Here is an 18,963-nt window from a genome sequence, read left to right on the forward strand (position 1 = left end):
CATACATGAGGGGTGTCATTTGAGTAGGAATGATCCCTATAGGCTCATGTTTGAATGCTTGGTCCATATGGAGTGGCACTATTAGGAGGTGTGGCAGTGTTGGAAGAAGCATGTCACTATGGGGGCAGGCTTTGAGGCTGTCAGTTCTCTTCCTACTGCCTGTGGATTTGGATGTAGACCTCTCAGCTACTCCAGCACCATGTCTGCCTACAAACCACCATGTTTCCTGCCATGACAATAGTGGACTAAACTGCTGAACTGTAAGTCTGCCACAATTAAATGCTTTCCTTTATAAGAGTTGCTGTGGTCACGGTGTCTCAAAACTTTACACACACACACACACACACACACACACACATACACACACACACACACATACATACATGTATACATGTGTGTATGCATATATGTTTATGTGCATATATGTATACATATATCCATAATTTAGTGTATATATCCATATATATATGTATATGTATATATATATGGATTAATTCTATAAGTTCTGTTATTGTAGAAAACCCTGACTAATACAGGCAGTATGTGCAAAGTGTGCATGACGGATCAGGGGCACAACCCTCAGCACACTGTCTATGTGTGTGCTTAGAGACCAGGAAGTAAACCCAAACAAGTAGAACACATTTGAGCGAAATTCTGATGTTTCAAAAAAATGCATTGTTTCATTGTCCTGATAAAAATTGGTTGAGATTCCTTTTTCTTCAGAGTTTAGAGCCTACAGACCCCCCCCCTCACACATACACACACACACACACACACACACACACACACAAACTAGGAGGTCTAGTGGGTAGTGGTATGTGTGGAAAACATCTCTTACTACTTGAGACTCGGTGTAAATTTCTGGCTTCCCCAACTCTTGTGTTGGTTTCTGACGTCGTAGGGCAGGGCTAGATTCTGTGAGTGTGGAGTGGTATTTGGCAGTGTTGGAGCTGGCTAGGAGTGACAATATAGACCCTTCCGGTGAGTTAGGCATTGGATATGAGTTTTGTGATTCTGACTGGTCAGGAGGAGGGGAAAGAGTCCTTGGGTGCTCTGCTTCTTCTAACTGGGTTTGAACTCCAGAAGCCAGTGTCACCTGGTCAGTGTTGCCTGGCCTTTCCTTACGATCTGATCCATCCTCTGTCAGCCAGTGCCAACTGTCTGGCCTCATTCAAGACTACTCTGGATACACATTTCAACCTCAATTTACCTTTGTAAAGAATTTCAAGGGTGACCTTGCAGGAAAGTTTATTAAAGCCTAGAAATCTCTGGAGATGGTATTCTGTGAATGGATTTCTGTTTCTGTGTCCTCCACCCTGGGGAGTGGGGCGAAAAAGAATTAAGACAAGTGGTGAGAAAGACAGCAGGGAGACCTAGCTGACTGATGTAAATCGAAGTCATGATGAAAATCAAAGGTAGGGATGTCCTACGTAGAAAACGCAACCTCATACCAGAAGGGAAACGTAAGGGGGCTCGTTAAACTGGTCTATTCGCTGTTTATGGGCTTGAGTGTCTTCAGCTTCTCTTATATTGACAGAGATGTCTCGCTGGTTAAATCATGGCAGTGTCTCTGAGGCTGGGTGATTTTCGTCGCTGGCATGGTTGGGAGAAGGGCTTCTGGGATTCCTCTGTCATTTTGTATAGCAATTGGTTTGAGTGATACAAGAACCCGTCAGCAAGCTGTAGCAGCAGCGCTGGCCCATCCTAGATGCTCCAGGCCTTTTCTGCACACTAATGCTTTTTTAGGTTAAGGTATGGCTGAGTGCCTACAGCGCTTTATCCCCAGTAACAAATGAAACCTTCCTTAAGTGTGACTACATGTTAATAAACACAGTCAGTGGGACCCACTTAAAAAGAACGACCTGTTTATGAAAGAAACCCTTTGAAAGATAGACTATTTCCCCCGTGGGCCAGAGCATAGGCAGAAAACAAGGAGCTCTTTCAAAGGCATAAAACGTGATGGGGGAGGGACTCTAACTTTCTAACTACAAAAATAATGATACTTTTAGCTTCAACCTGTCTTGCTCCAGGGAGTTGTAAATGTACTTTATGGGCACAAGTTGAACCTCTCCAACTTCTACTTTGTTATTGGTATTTTCTAAGTGGATGTGATCTGAACTTTAGTGCACTTCCTGACAAACGGAGGCAGTGGGAAAGCCGGACAGTTGGTCCAGCGAAACCAAGAAACTCGAAGGTGAGGCGATGAACAGAATGATTGATTTAGGAAATTCTGAGATGGGCGAGCATCTTCTGCCAAAGGCTCCTTTTCATTGCTTTCCCTGAATCTCTTTGCTCTCAGCAGTGACTCGAGGGCAGCAGGAGCTACTAATGACGCGAGAGGCAAATGACCTATTTTTGTAAACAAGGTGTGCAGCCTGTTATTCTTTTAGACAATAAAATATCAGCAAAACTCACCTTGAAGATATTAACATTTTCCCCATGTATCTCTAAAAATATTTCTATCTCTAAAACCTATGATTTCACATTTTTAAAACTCCCACTATTTGAAAATGTTCTAAAGAAATATTGCCTAAGTAGTTTTGGATTTTCCTATATAGTTAGTCTCCTAGCTGTAAAATACACACTTATATATGGTAATAGTTTTATTTGACAGTTGTTTGTTCTTTAACAGAACATTACACAGCATCAGGGATCATATTGAACATGGCATGTGAGACCAGGAATTTTCTTAGACTAATTTATGGGATTTTAAAAGATAAAGGGACTGGAGAGATGGCTCGGAGGTTAAGAGCACTTGCAGTTCTTCTGGGGGACCAGAGTTCAATTCCATGCACAGGCATGGTGGGCTCACAACTGTTGATAACTCCAGTTCCTGGATATCAGATGCTGTAGTCTAGCCTCCAGAGACACCAGGCATGTACACGGTGCACAGATAGACATTCAGGCAAACTTCCCATATATATAAAATAAAATTTTTTAAAGAATTAAATCTTTCAGATTTTAACTTTGAAAATTCGGTGAGACTGAGAACTGACAATAGGGACCGGGGAGACAGATGGTGGTTCATTGGTTAAGAGCACTTGCTACTCTTCCAAAAAAAACCAGATTTTGGTTCTCAGCACACACATGGGGTAGCTCACAACTGCCGGTAACCCTTCAGAATCCCTCCTCTGACTTCTAAGGGCACCTACCTGCACACAAATGGCCTGTGCTTACATGAACATGTATAGGTGAGTAAAAAGTTTAAAATAAATAAATCTTAAAAATGACTTAAATCTGGGGCTGGAGAGATGGCTCGAAGTTTAAGAGCACTGACTGCTCTTCCAGAGGTTCCTAGCAACCACATGATGGCTCACAACCATCTGTAATGGGATCTGATGTCCTCTTCTGGTGTGTCTAAAGTCAGCTACAGCGTACTCATGTAAATAAAATAAATACATCTTTAAAAAAATGACTTAAATCTTTAATGTTAAAAGGTTAATGGTCCGTAAGGGACAGAGCTGGTGTCTGGCTGCCTCTCGTTTGTCTGTTCAGTAACTTCACATAGGGATGTGGACACAGCCAGTGCCTCGGGCAGCACTCACATTCTTTCTTTTCAGATTTATTTATTTTGTGTATGTGAGTACACAGAAGAGAGCATTGGGTCCCATTGCAGATGGTTGTGAGCTACCATGTGGTTGCTGGGATTTGAATTCAGGACCTCTGGAAGAGCTCTTAACTGCTGAGCCATCTCTCCAGCCCAGTGCTCCCATTCTTGCTGCCCCTCCCATGTTTTATGAAAGGTATCATTTGGGAATGGAATGGTCAAAGCCTTGGGGTATAATGTATGATGTCAAATCCACCCTTTCCCACACAAAGGGCACATTTTTTTTTTTTTACATGACACCTGTTTGGGAAGCTCTAACAAAGGCACATGCTTATGAGGATCTGAGGCAGGGCTGCTGGGAATGTTACAGGGTTATTATGGGGGTCTGATGTCGTTGTCAGTGTATTTTGGGCATTCTGGGAGATACTGGCCCTATATCTGTGCAGCTTTGTGTTTCCCACTGCACCAAGTGTGTGTGTGTGTATGTGTGTATGTTTCTGTGTGTGTGTATGTGTGTATCTGTGTGTGTATGTGTGTATCTGTGTGTGTGTATGTGTGTGTATCTGTGTGTGTATGTGTGTGTATGTGTGTGTATGTGTGTATCTCTGTGTGTATGTGTATGTGTGTGTGTTTGTATGTGTGTGTGTCTGTATGTGTGTGTGTATGTGTGTATCTCTGTGTGTGTGTGTGTGGTTTTAGACACAAGCAACCTACTTTCTACCTAAGAATGATTCTCTTTTCTGATGACTGACTGCCGTCATGCATCCTTGGTGGTCTTGGTCCTCACTTCAGAATGTGCCTTGTGAGTAAGCCAGGCAGACCCACCAGACTCATCACCGTGTCAATACTGTGATTCTGGAATGTCTTCTCAAACCACAGTCCCTCTGCTAGTGTACTTAGAGTGGCCTTTGCTCCATGTCTTTTGGCTCACTCCTGGTTATACTTCTGGGTGCAGTCCAGCTATCATCTTCTAGACGATATCAACTTTCCTAATTAGGTTGAAGCAGTGACTCTCCTTTCTTGGACCTCAGTATACCTCCACAGCACACTGTCTGTGGCTCCTTCATGGATTACATTGCACTGAAGGTATGTGTCTCCATGTTTGTTTTTTTCTATTATCATTTTCTAGGTGTGGCCTGTGTCATGCTTAATATCTCCAGGAAAGCCTAGTATAATAGCTGGGATACAGTGGTAAATATTCATTCAACATTTTATGAGTTAATAAAGCATATATACAGTTAGCCATGATCTGGGACCCACCAGGAAGACAGGAGAATAGTATGTACTAATATCACGGTGCAGCTCATACAGTGGACACAGGCAGTGCCATCTCTTCAGACGTGGACTCTAGAGTAGTTTAATTTTGTTTTTAACATTATAAATTTTTATTTGTGTGTCTCTGTGTGTTTGCTACGTGTGTTTGGGTGCTCAAAGAAGCCAGAAGAGGGCATCAGACACCCTGGCACTGAAGATATGGTGGGCTTAAAAGTTATCTAACATGGGTGCTGAGAACGAAACTCATGTGCTGTGTGAGCGAGTGCTGTAAGCACTCTTGACCTCTGAGCCATCAATAGTTTCTGGAAAAAAAAAAGGCCAATTCTTTTGTAGTATTATGTTATTTAGAAATAAGAGCCCACTTTCCCCATTATTATCCTGGGGTCTACAGAGGCTGGGAAACCTAACATAGCTCATGGATAATCAGCACCTAAACATTTAGCCAGTATGTTCCTGTACATGAGCAGAGACATCTTCGAAGGTTGGTAAGGTCTTGTTAGAGCATCAGGGAGTCCCTGGGACACACCAACCCTGAGCAGATGGATTTAGTGGAAGGGAGGCTGTGTCTTTCTCTCACTGGTTCAGGACAATGGCTTCAATGTGTGGAAACATGGAAACTTTCAAAGCTGGCCACCTGTGCCCTGTGACCTCCATTTAAGCAAAGTCATCTTTCTTAGTTCCTGTGGTTGGTTTGTGTCTCAGGTAGAGGTAGAGAATTCCCAGGTGTTCCAGGAGTCCCGGAGTCTACCATGGCACATAGGGGTTACAGAAGCTGCCAATTACCTCACACCTGCGACTGTTTAGAATTCTTGCCAATTTGCAGACCTTTGGAGAGCTCCTAAGGATATGTAGGTCAACGTGCTGCAGTTTTCTCCATGTAAATTCACTCATCGAAGTGGATGAAAAGGGAACTCAAGAATGTGCCCTGAGAGTCATTTTGGGAAGGGAGGTAAGCTCATGGAGAAAGAATATCTAGGCTCTAAAGCAAATGTTACTATGGACCAGCCTGTGTCCCTCTAAATCATTTAGGAGGTGATTAAGGTGGAGTCCCACACTGATAGTGTTAGTGTCATAATCAAAGAAGAGATATTGATAACCCCTCAATTTCCTCCACTGTTAGAAAGCCACTTGAGGTCTGCCACCTTTTAAGTAGAAAGAAATTAACTCAGCTTGGTACAGATCAGTTACATCTTTGGAACCTTTGGCATGTAACGAATTTCAGCCATTTTTTAATGACAGAAATCATAAAAAAAAAAAACAGACCAAGAACTTCTTGCCAGCCTTAACTATTCTCCCCTGTCTACACCTGAACAACAACAATAATAAAACCCACGGCTGTAATGACCCACTATGGTCTCCTTTAGGGCCATTAACTGAAAGGGACCACAAAGCTTGAGAAGCACTGAGGAGTCTTAACTCTGCCTATGTACTATTTCAGACCCCATTGTGAAGACAAATGGCTTCCGTACTAGTTCTGCTTCTATTGCTAGGATAAAGACCATGACCAAAAGAAACTTGGGGAGCAAAGTGGATTTTTGGCTTATACTTGTACATCATAGTCGACCTCTGAGGGAAGTCAAGGCAGGAAGTATTGAAGGAATGTGGAAGCAGAGACTGAAGCAGGGGCATTGCTGTTTACTGTCCTCCTCTTTATGGCTTGCTTGGCCTGCTCTCTTATATAATCCAGGACCAACTGCCCAGGGGTGACACTGCCCACAGTGGGCTGGGTCCTACCACACCAGTCACTTAATCAAGAAAATGTTCTCTGTGTCTATTCTAGGTACCATGAATAGTTCTGGAGTCCTTTGGGCTTATCTAGAGCTATTGAGTCAGAGTGGGGTCCTGGAACAGCAGCATTAGTGTCTCCCACAACTACACAGGCCAGTCCAACAGTGAAGGCCAGCATCCTCCACCTGGGAGGACCCAGGTCTCAGAGGAAGGTCAGTCTGACAGCTCCAGGTCAGCTACCAGTACAATTTTTACAGTTGCAAAATGATTGAGTGTAGAAATCACTGTACCACATGAACATTCTCAGCAGAGTAATCCATTGTTGACCAATAGAAACCCATCTGTGACCCTGTGCCCACATCTTGTTGGTTGTGAGAAACCATGTAAACAGTGCTGCAACTGACTGTCATCAGAACACAGTTATGCTGATAAGCTGATGCAGGGTGTGTGTGTGTGTGTGTGTGTGTGTGTGTGTGTGTGTGTGTGTTGGAACAAATGTCCCACGGCAAGGGAATATCTCTTGGCTCTACCTGGCCTGGATACCTTGTTTTCTGATCTCTCTTACTCAGCACTCCCTGAGTTCCAGGCATGCACTTTCTGGGCTTCCATTGCTAGTGTACCAATGACGCTCTGATGTACTGTATGGACCCTTCCCCCATCTAAGTCAGATCTGCTTGCCAAAGATGTTGATGGGGCCTCTGTTCTCTCAGCAGTGACTCAGAAGACTGGGCAGGTGACCTAGGTCTGGCTAACATGTTGGGAAGGTAATTATGCTGCTGAGAAATTTTCCTTTTCATTTTTAGCGTGAGATCCTGAGCATAGACCACACTCCTGAGCTGTGATGTGTGAGGATGTGGTGCTTGGAACGAAGGCAGCTTGCTTGGCTTTAGGAAGACATCTGTATCAAGAATACCAGAGTGGAGAAAGGGGCCCTGCACTCTGATAACCATTGCAGAATCATTGACTTAACAGTTCCTGGAGCTGTCTGTATGGGACTTTTATTATAGGAGACAACCCATCATTGTGGTCAGAACTCATCAAATACTAACCATTGATCCTTTGAATGTCTCTTGACAAGAAGGGCTTGATCGATGTGTTGCCTCTATATTCCTTCCCAACATTTGATGAATCTTTACATCTGAGTGAGACATCTCAGGGTTTAGCAGTGTCTGGGTTTAGGAAAGGCAGTTATGTTATTCATAGGAGGCAGACTCTAAAGGAGGCAGTGGAGTCCCACAGTTCAGCAAAATGGGGTGAACTCAGAGTCCCCTTTAACCCCGTAGATGGGACTTAGAAGCCAGAGTAGGAACATCAGGAAATCTATGGAGGGTAACAGGCTTGCCACCACTCAGAGCCCTGTGCAAGCTATATCCCTCATCTCTGTGACAAAGATGAGAAATGTTTGTTTTGACAGACTATTTAAGGGACTACTGTCAAGGCAGGAGTTGTGGCAGCCTTCCTGGAGTACAGACCTGGAAGTGTAGGTGTTTGCTAGATGTAGGGCAATCCATAAAGCACCCATAATGGCCTGGGGCTTCCTGTTAGGCTCTAAGTCTTAAAGGTTCCACAAACTCCCCAAATGGCATTGCGGCTGGAGTTCAAGTGTGCAAACACCGGAGGTTATGAGGACATTTTATATCCAAATCGGCTTCTCAAGGTGCCCGTCTCCCTGGGGGCACTGCCAAGGTCAAGTGTCCAGGCTTGCTGGAGTTTTCCCCCAGGCTGACCCTTCTGGGAACTCTTAGCCTGCTGTACTCTTCAGCCATCTCTCTGTGTTACCTGAGTCCCGTTTCTTTCCGCTGTTCAGCTGGTCTCTTACTGATGACTTTGTGTGATTTCACATTTCAGTTACATTTTTGCCGAATATGCTATTTGTTCTGAGCTTCGGAAAACAGATGTAAGTTGGCCAAAGCTAAAGGGCTTATTATTTCTTTTATGGTTAGCCTTGCTTTCTAGCATTTATGAACCAACACTACCACCTAGTGGAGAACCGATTCATAAAGCCGAAGCACATCACTCTGATTGCCTAATCACACCAAAGATGTTCCAGCGGTAAAAAATTGACCGAGAGAACCCAGTGGTCACTCATGTCCAGAGGATCATATTGAACGCGAGGAAACTGAGTCTTCTGGAAAGTCACACGCTCTGACCTTTATTTAGGTCCACATGGCTAACGACCTGGCTGACGATCCTGGTTCCTGATTCTCAGCTTATCAACACTCTCCCCGTCTGCCTTTCCCACCCAACCGTCACTATTTGTTCTTAGGATTTTGTGGACTCACTTAGTTTTTCTCTCTCAAGTTTTAAACACTCTGACGCAATATGTGCACCTCCTGAGGCAATCACAAAGTAAAACAAAACTACTGACAAACACTAGCACCCCTGCCCCTGCCTCCCCCCCCCATTTTGTTTTTTATTTTCCCCGGAGTGAACACAGGGTCTCATGCTAGCAGGCACCTCTGCCCTGGAGACACCACTCCAGCACGTCTATTTTTGAAATACTTATTTTGTCCCCTTTTCTAAATCTTTCTGGGTGGCTTGCATGTCCGGGAGCATTTTCTTTCGCTCTGTTGTCTGTTTTGGTACGGTAAGTGATTTCAGCACGTTGTGTGTGAGCTAGCCATATTTGTACAGCTTTGGGCAGACTGGGGTAGAATCCGAGACTCTGAATTGCCATTGAGTCTCCTAAAAATGTTGCCACCGCTGCTCAGAGCCATAGCCCTAGACAACAGTGACTACATCCTTGGTAACTTCAAATTTCTATTTATTTAATGATTGATGTTACGTGGAAAGTTGCGCCGGCTAGTATTGTCAATCTGATTCCAGTTGATATATAACAGGAGGGAACCTCAACTGAGAAAATGCTCTCATCAGATTGGATTGTAGGTAAGTCTGTGTGGACATTTTCTGGATTAATGATGGATGTACCAGGGCCCCACAGTGGGCAGTGCAACCCTGGACCTGGCGCTCCAGTTTAATATAAGAAAGCATCATGAGCCACTCACAAAGAGCAAGCCAGTAAGCAATGTTTTTGCATTCCTGCCTCCAGGTCCCTACCCTGCTTGAGTTTCTGTTTCAGCTTTCCTCCATGATGGACTGTGACGGGGAATGTATAAGCCAAAACCAATCAAACAGGCAAATGAAAATCAACAAAAGAAAGAAGCAAACGTAAACAACACTGCCTCAAACCCTTCCCTCCCAAGATACCTTTGCTCAGAGTGTTCTATCACAGCAATAGAAAGCAACCAGAACGAAATGATTCTATCTAAATCTGTCTGCAGATGGGACCCTGGAACTGCATGCTGTGTTTAAACAAATGAGGGACATTGAGGAAAACATGAGGAACGTTGCGGAAAACTCATTTTTGTTGGACAGCTTTATACCTAGAGTGTGGAAGGTCGCTGTGTGAAATTGCTTCTGCTTGGACTGCTTAAAGAGGCAAGATTAGTGATAGTAAGGGTTTTTAATGCTGTGAATAGACACTGTGGCCATGGCAACTCTTATAAAGGAAAACACTTCGTTGGAGGAGCTGGCTTACAGTTCAGAGGTGTAGTCCATTATTGTTACGGTGGGAAGCATGGCAGAGTGCAGGCAGACGTGGTGCTGGAGGAGCCAAGGGTTCTACATCTGGATCATCAGGCAGCAGAAAAAGAACAGGAGAGGGAGAGAGAGGGAGAGAGAGACTGGGACTGGCTTGAGCATTTGAAACTTCAAAGCCTACCTCTATTGATACTCTTTCTCCATTAAGGCCAAACCTATTCCAACGAGGCCACACCTCCTAATAGTGCTACTCACCTGTGACCAAGTATTCAAATCTAGTAGCCTATTCAGGCCATTTGTGTGCAAACCACACTGTATTTGGTGCGTCTCCCTGCACTCCTGGATGCATTAGAAGTCTGCCTCATCTTACAGGATTGATCTCAGTCTCAGTCTTGTGTTTGTTTGTTTGTTTGTTTGTTTTTTAACTAAAACTCTATGTCTGGTTACACATTCGATCACCTCGGAAGCTTAGGCACATACTGATATCTTGTGCTGTTCCTGACTAGGAGTTTTAGAGCTCCTCAGGTGACTAACTTGTGGTAGCCTGAGACCCCATCACTGTGTAAGAACCAGAAACAACACCTTCATTCCCTTCCCTGTTCCCTTTCAGCTCATCGTCACCTTGACCTGCTTCTGCTGGAGAGGAACTCAGCTTCAAGCTGCCTGGGCCATTCTGTCAGGCCAGCTGGTGCCACACACACCAAAACAGAATGAAAACATTTTTTAGAAGCTAGGACAGTTCTTCCCTGAGGTCCCCAGGCTTCATGTCATACTCGTGTGCTTTCCTCTGCACCAGCTGAGATCAGGTGATAAAACAAGGAAAGTTTAGGCTTTTGTAAGGACATAGATTGGGTCCACCTCATATCCTGAGAGAGATGAACTACATGATCTGTTTGTCTTTGTGGTACGTGTGGTATGAGGAACACTCAATGAGTTTTTCCTTTAGAACTTTTCATCCAGGGTCCTAGGCACTCAAGTGACTCTTGACTTTGGAAGTAACTCTATTAAGTCTATTAAGATTAAAATTTTATGACCGAATCAGGTGTTAAGATTAAAATTTTATGACTGAATAAGCTGTGTGTGTGTGTGTGTGTCTGTGTGTCTGTGTGTATGTCTGTGTGTGTGTGTAATTGTAAAAGACAGAATCTTCATCTGAGAATAGACATAAGAAGACATAAAACAAATTCTAGCTGGATAAATGGTTGACAGCGTGCATTGTGATTAATGGCAAAAGAAACATGCCTTTGAATTCTAGCTCTTGAGAAGCTGAGCAAGGAGGATAGGAAGTTTATGACTTGCCTGGACTATGTGGTTAGAGACTGCCTCCAAAAAGAAGACGTGAATATTTCTGTGGCTCCCATTTGCAGCGGAGTGATGGTCCAGTGGAAATCTGAGGTCTGGAAGGATTTGACTGTGACCTAAGGACATCTATAGAGTTACACAGGAGCCTGAAACTACATCAAAATTTATTTTGGTGTTTGAATGGGCAGGGAATCCCAGAGACAGAGTTAAATTTTCTCCCTATGTGGGCTAACAGGATCTCTCGCAGAAGCACACTTTAGTTTGTGGAGTGATGTTTTTGTATTCAATTGTTTTAACTGTATAATGAGTTTCATCATGACAGAAGCACATGCCTTTCTCTCGCACTGGACTTGTGCCCTCTTGCTCTCCACATCCTCAGGAATCCAACCCTCCTTTTATTTTTATGTCTTTCCCTCCTCCACCCCAACTTGAGTTTATGCAATGATATATTTTCATACTCACTATTTATGGAGTTTGAATGAGAATGGTCTCATAGACTCATGTGTGTAAATGCTTGGCCCATAGGAAGTGGCATTATTAGGAAGTATGGCCTTGTTGGAGAGTAGGTGTAGTCTTGTTGGAGGAAGGGTGTCACTGGGGTTGGGCTTTGACGGTTTATAAGCTTCAGTCTAGCCAGTGTGATCCTGTCTCTCCTGCCTGTGAATCAAGATGTAGAACTCTCAACTCTGCTCTTTTTCCAGCACCATATCTGCCTGCATGCTGCCATGCTTCCCACCATGAAAATAATGGACTAAACCTCTGAAACTTTAAGCCAGCCCCACTTAAATATTTTCCTCTATGAGAGTTGCCATGGTCACGGTGTCTCATTAACAGCAACAAAACTGTAACTAAGATACCAACATTTGAAGAGTTATCTTTCTATAGATCTAGAATAAGGGGAAAGAAGGTTAAAGAACACACAGTATCAACAAAAACAACCACCTCCCTCCCCCCCCCCAAAAAAAACCCTCAAGATGATCAGAACCAAGAAAGTGTAATGAAAAGAATCCATTTCAGGGAGATTTATTTAGTTTGTAACTCAAGTCCAAACATTCCAAAGGCTTTTAGTATGTAGCTGATCTCATATGAAATTAAATTTGCTTATGGTTGTTTGCGTTTTCCAATACAATTTAACAAAAAAAATCATCTTATCTAATGAAAACATGTCTTGGTGCACCATGCATTCCATGGTCACTATTTAAATAGCTGTATCCCTAAGTGAGACACTATCAATAGCTGGAAACCAGTGGGGCAGTCAGACATCGTGGAACATGAATGTTAACCCCAGCACTTGGGAGGCTGAGGCGGGAGGACTATTCTGTTTAAGGCAATTCTAGTCTAAATAGGAAGAGATCCTATCTCAAAAAACCATGAGAAGGGAGAGGAGGAGGAACAGGAGGAGATGACAAAATAGGAGACGGAGACCATGGTGGTGGCATGACTATCTTCTAGAGTTTTAAGCGCAGACTGCATCAGGTGTTCATAACCTTCTAGTGAGGTTAGCTACTCCTTCGGCGTATTCCCCCCTGCTCTCGAGAATTGAAATGTTATTCAAAATCTTCCAGGGGAGCACTGAAGGGCTAGTCTGATATTTGACTTAAGATGTGTATTTTCAGTATCATTAAGTTCCCCATGTGCACTGTGTTTGCATTCAACGAACAAGAGAGTCCATGAATTGCTTAGCAAAACCTCTACTGACTGTTGCGTTGGTTGGTTGCGGGTGATGGACAGAAGGAGCCCCACCCTGGCCCCCCAGAAACGGCACAGTGTGGGGCAAAGGGAGGAGGGTAAGGTGGAATCTCTGAGTCAGTGCTAAGAGGGAAGGCAGGGAGCAGGAGGGACAGACAGAGTGGAGGTGCAGGCGATGGCAACACTAATACGTTGCAAGAATGCTCCACTGAAGGAATGAATCATTGGATTAATCCAATTGTGAAACTCTATTACCCTTTGCTGTGATTGGCTGCAATGGCCATGTGACTGTTTCTGACCAATAGGAGAAAAGGTAGACTTGTCTTCCTGGAAGGGCCTGCTGAGGAGAGTCCGCGGGTAGAATGTCTCCTTTTCCTGCTGTGGGTGGGGTTTTGCCATAATGATTGATTAGCCTGAAGGGCAACTTTTCTGATTCATTGAGGCTGACTGATGGGCAGTCAGAAAAGGAGTATATTATTGATGACATTTGATCACTCTGTAGAAAATGGAAACAATTTGCAAAGATTCCTCCAGGACATTTTTTCTGTAATATTGGGTAAAAATGAATCTTATGTCAGGGAAATCAGAGGACGGTCTTGGTGAGAAAAAACTTTGAGCTGTGTTTGCAAAACCAAGGAGGAAAGGAACTAGTAGAAAATGCAGGGAAATGTGGGGGAAGGGTACGCAGAATGACTCAGAGGTAAGGAAGCCATGCCTTCCTAGACTCCCTTGTTATTTTAGACACAGTCTTTTGGTTGTTTGGAAATTCAAGTTCTATTATGTGTGCTCTTCAAAGGTTTTCAGTTAAGCACATAGCCAGAAACATACAGTAACCTGTAATTTGTTCCAGCCGTGGATCCACGTGGCTTTGAGTCTTGGAAGGAAAGAGGATCACGTGGCAGGGAGCAAGTGGTGGAGTCTCTGTTGTTTTGTTCTCACCATGCAAAAGAAAGCTGCTTCTTTTGTTGGTCCAGGTCATCTGAGAAGCGGCTCCCAAAGCAGGATTAAACATGTAAGGATTTTATTAGCGGAGCTGCCTATGAGAGAGCGAGCAGGGCGAGGCCTTCAGATCGGGATGCACTTTAAGGTAGGGATACGGAGAGACAGAGGTGTCTCTGTGGAAGCACTTTCAGCGACTGTGCAGTCTAGAGAGAGGCTCAGAAAAGCCATGAGGAAAGTGTTTACAAAGTCACCTCTATCCCAGGATCAGAGCTTGCCCTGTTGTAGTGTCCCAATGCAGGAAGCAGGACCTGAGCCCAGTCACTGTGATGGGTCGAAAGCTGCAGGGGTGGCCCGCTGTTCCTCTCTCAGCAGTTTTCCAGGGTAGTCTCAATTTCATTTAAGAAAACAACAACAAAAATAATGAATCCTGACTAGGACTGGTGATGGAAATAAAAGACAGAATATTTTGTGCATTTTAAGTGTAAAGCTCTTAGCCATGTGCTAGGTTAGGAAGACCCCTGAGCACTTGAGTTTTCACCATGCCCTCCCCGCAGAAAACATCCTAAGAACAAACGGACACCAGTGCTGGCAATGGTGCAAAGAAGGCTTATGACAGTTTCTCAAGCCTCTCTCCTTTCCAGAGCTTGCCCCTCAGTGTCTGCTGCATTGTTCTTTCTGGAGCTGGCATAGGAGTTCATTCTGTCTGTCTCCTCTCATTCTGCTTCTCAGACAGACACAAGATTTCAGAACTGCAGATGCTCTTGAGTTGAGGACAGGAGAAGAGGTTCTTGGCTAAGAATCCTGCTATCTTGGCTTTCTGGCTTTCAAGGCCTTGGTCCTTTTCCAGCCTCAGAGCTCAGAGCCCGCTCTGGGTGCTAACTCCCACAGGTCTGAAAGGTAACGTTACTTCAGCATTAATTGCACCATAACCACGGTCCCCCTTCTTGGTCAGGAAGAACCTCTCCCATCTTCTTTATTTTTGATGGGAATTTTCTCTGTAATTTGGAGTTGCGAATCTGGACTATGCTGTTGTCTTGAGTTTGTCCTTAAGACTTGATGATATAGACCCTCTTTTTATACCCTGGCAATCCTTATGTTCATGTATTTACACACATTGCATACATGCCTGAGTCCTCCCACACAGAACAGTGAACATTTATGCATGTATCCCTCGAGTTGCATACTTGACATGCTTTGTACAGTTACTGTGAATGCTGAATTACAAGGCATAGAGTCATGGCAGCTTCAGAAAGTGTAAACACAGTCACATAGCATCTTACACAGATGGTCATAAATTCAAAAGCCTACTCATATGGACAGATCCTATTGTTTTACTTTTCCATAATGGAACAAAAAATCAAAAGTATTAAAAGACTTGCCTGAGGCTACAATGACAGGTGCCAGAGATGAGGTTCAAACAGAGGTGGCTCAGCTGGCCCAGGAAAATGGCCTCGAATAGATTTTGTCTCCATCCTTTTATTTTATTTTATTTTATAAAATGTAGTTTTATTTTTATGTTACTCTGCTGTTACATAGGGCATAACATTTTCCTTTACTCATTCCTATACCAGAACTAAAGCTGGAAGGCCCAGCCCAATCTGGTTCTACCTCAGCCAAGAATGTGCTTGTTGGAGCATCTCAGAGTTTTTGTTTCGCCCCATGAATGTCAGTAAATGACCCTCGAAATGTGCAACCACTTATTATAAGGTTACAAATAAGTTGTAGCCAGTAGGCAAATGTATAAATAAGGAATCCACAAAGAATGAAAATTAATGGCACAAGATTTTTTAAAAAAATGTACAAAGGCCAATACAGTGAACACTGTATCTCTTTCTTTCTTTCATCCTTAAATTCTCCCAGTTGCCCTGAGCCCTCTTCTCCCCAGTCCTCAGGCAAAGGCTGTTACTGATTGGAAGTACAATTCTTGGACAAAGCAAGTGATTATAAAATATAAGAGGGTTTGAAGTTGAGGAGATCTAAACCCAGAAAACATGCAAACATAGACACATCCCCCATAACTAAAATAGAGCAATTATTTCATTTGGTTGTGACTGTGAAGAGCCCTGACAGTCATGCACTTCCCCCTGGGAAACACTAAGCTTCCCAGACTTTCAAGTCCACGTTCTGTTTCTGACCTTACCTTTCTTGCCCTCTGGGGCTCCCCACAGATCCTCCAAATTTTCACCGAATGATCCTGAAGGAGGGTGCACTTTCTCAGTTGTGTCCCTTCTGAGCATGCCAATGACTTCTAGTTAGAAATCTAAGGGACAGGGGATTCTAGAGGACCCATTCAGATCAGTGGCTCTGTTTGGAAAGATGGAGACCTCTTACTACTTTCCTTTCTAGAAAACACTGGTGTGGAGCCCTCACCTCCCACCCCAAGTCCTGAGTCAAAGGACGGGAAAAGCTTATCATTAGATATTGCCCACAACCTAACATCTAATCTGGACAAATTCACCAAAGCTAATTCTTTCTTGGTAGTGTAAAATGTTTATTATTATTATTATTGTTGTTGTTTTTAGTATTATTATTAGTCGTGTGTAGTGTATGTGCATGTGTATATATGCTTGCATATGTGTGAATCATGTGTATGCACATACATGTGTAGCCAGAGGTTGATAGGTGTCTTCATCAATTGCTCTTTACCATATGGCTTGATGTAGGCTCTCTTGTTGTGTCTATAACACACTGATTTGGCTAGTTTACATGGACAGCTTGTTTAAGGAATCCTCTGTCTCTGGAGCACAGAAAGTATAGGCAGAACTCCATACCTATTGACGTTTCTGTGGGTTAGGATTTCAAAACTCAAGCCCTCACACTTGCATGGCAAATGCTTTATCCCAACAATGATCACATTTAAAAAAAACCTCCTATTTTCAGATTTTAGTGAGCTGAACTGGGAGAGTCTTACATTACTTCACTCTATTTATACCTTAGAAATGTATAGATGAAGTACTTCATGCCACATGTGGCAGTATGATCTTTTTGTAACATGTAACTATCGTTAGACACGACCCCCAATGTCCTTCGAATTGACGGGCCTTCTTAGACAAAATGTTCCCCATCTGTGCCACATAGTTTCATGAGGAAGGAAATACAGCTTTGGTTTTTTGTGTGCACTGTCTGGCCAGCAAGAACACATATGCAACTGTTCACAGCAAGGTGGAAGCAATAAATATGGCTGTGGCTTAGATAAGTGAGTGAAACCTTGCTTTTCTGTCATAGCACATGTGTAACTTATTCTCACACTATTTGTGCAATTGTGCTTAAACTTTATTCTTTAGGAGGTGGCCCTAACTCTACCCCCTTCCTGCCTACTCACCACAACATAAGAATATGGACAACATGCTAGCATGTAAAGAGCAAACATATCTTTGCTTGTTTTTAAATGCCATTCACTGAAAACCCCAGGACTTGGTTAGTAATGAATGACTCACAGCATACTTCTTGACTAACTATTCACACACTTGAAAGTTGGGACGTACTGAGTAATGCATCCATGTACTGATTGCTAGTGGGGTTCGCAACACTACCCTTCAACCTCTCACTAACATGAAAGCAGCAACCTGGCCATGTGGCTGGCTTTGTCCTTTTACATAGAAAGACGCACTTACATATATAGCTTCCAGAGTCACACAATGCTTCCCTACCCTTGATCTTTACTTGCTACACACTTCCCAGAGTCAAGAACCCCTCAGTGCATCTCAAGATCTGTGGTTCCTTTCAGTTATGGCTCCAAAGGAGACCATAGTAGGTTATAACAGCCGTGGGTTTTTTTATTGTTGTTGTTCAGGGGTAGGCAGAGGGGAGTAGTTAAGCCCAGGAAGAAACACATGGTCTCTTGTATGCTCGCTCTTCTGTATCAGGGTGGTGGTACCTCTACACTGTCCCACAATATAACCCTACCCAGTTTCCCATGATGGAGGCTACATGGCCCGACTGCCAATCCTTGAAGGAGTTTGGAAAGGGGAAACATAATGGCTGAATTCTTATAATGCCAATGTACCATTCCAGACCCTATTGTGAAGACAAATGGTTTCCATATTAGTTATATTTCTATTGAACAAAAGCAGCTTGGTGAGGAAAGTGATTGTTTGGCTTACACTTAATATCATAGTTGGTCTCTGAGAGAAGTCAAGGCAGAAACAGTGGAAGGAATGTGGAAGCAGAGACTGAAGCAGGAGCATTGCTGTTTGCTTGCCTGCTCTTTATGGCTTGCTCGGCCTGCTCTCTTATATAATCCAGGACCAACTGCCTAGGGGTGACACTGCCCACAGTGGGCTGTGGGCTGGGCCCTACCATACCAGTCACTAATCAAGAAAATGTTCCACGAATTGTCTGTAGAAAATCTGATGGAGGCATTTTCTGAATTGAGGTTCCTCTTCCCCTGGAGACTCTAGGTTGTATCACGTTGACCAGGACTGTTCTGAAGATGGAGAACTCACTTGAAACACTTGGTGCTACACAGGATATTTCCATCAAATTCCTCCCCTCAGGGCTCAGGGAACCCTGTAGAAGAGCAGGTAGAAAGATTGTAAGAGCCATTGAGGATGAGAGACATAAAGGAAACAAGGCCCTTAGACACAACAGGCCTGACACACACAGAAACTCACAGAGACTGTGGCAGCTTGCAAACTGGTCTAAGTCAGATAGAGTTCTACCACTGAGAGGGGAAGTGGGCACAAACTTCTAACCATAATCTAGAAGCTATGTCCCATTGATAACCACTCACATAGGAAAATTTGTTTTGTTTTCTCCAATGGAGAAAAACTCACTGGGTATACAAACCACATACGAGCAAGTCTTATGCTTAGCAGTAGTCAATACAGAATGAACTGAGTGGTATTTTTGGAGGTTTTCTTTTTCTTTTCTTTTTTTCTTTTCCTTTCTCTCTCTTTCTTTCTTTCTTTCTTTCTTTCTTTCTTTCTTTCTTTCTTTCT

At 43.5% G+C, this 18,963-nt stretch overlaps 1 pseudogene; it reads left to right on the forward strand.

The window, feature by feature from the left end:
- The first annotated feature begins 1,399 nt into the window (after window positions 1-1,399).
- The window catches only part of LOC114622373, a 169,871-nt pseudogene continuing 152,307 nt past the window's right edge, over window positions 1,400-18,963 (forward strand).

Source organism: Grammomys surdaster, unplaced genomic scaffold (genome assembly GCF_004785775.1).
Source record: "Grammomys surdaster isolate TR1022 unplaced genomic scaffold, NIH_TR_1.0 188, whole genome shotgun sequence".
Classification (NCBI taxonomy): Eukaryota; Metazoa; Chordata; class Mammalia; order Rodentia; family Muridae; genus Grammomys; species Grammomys surdaster.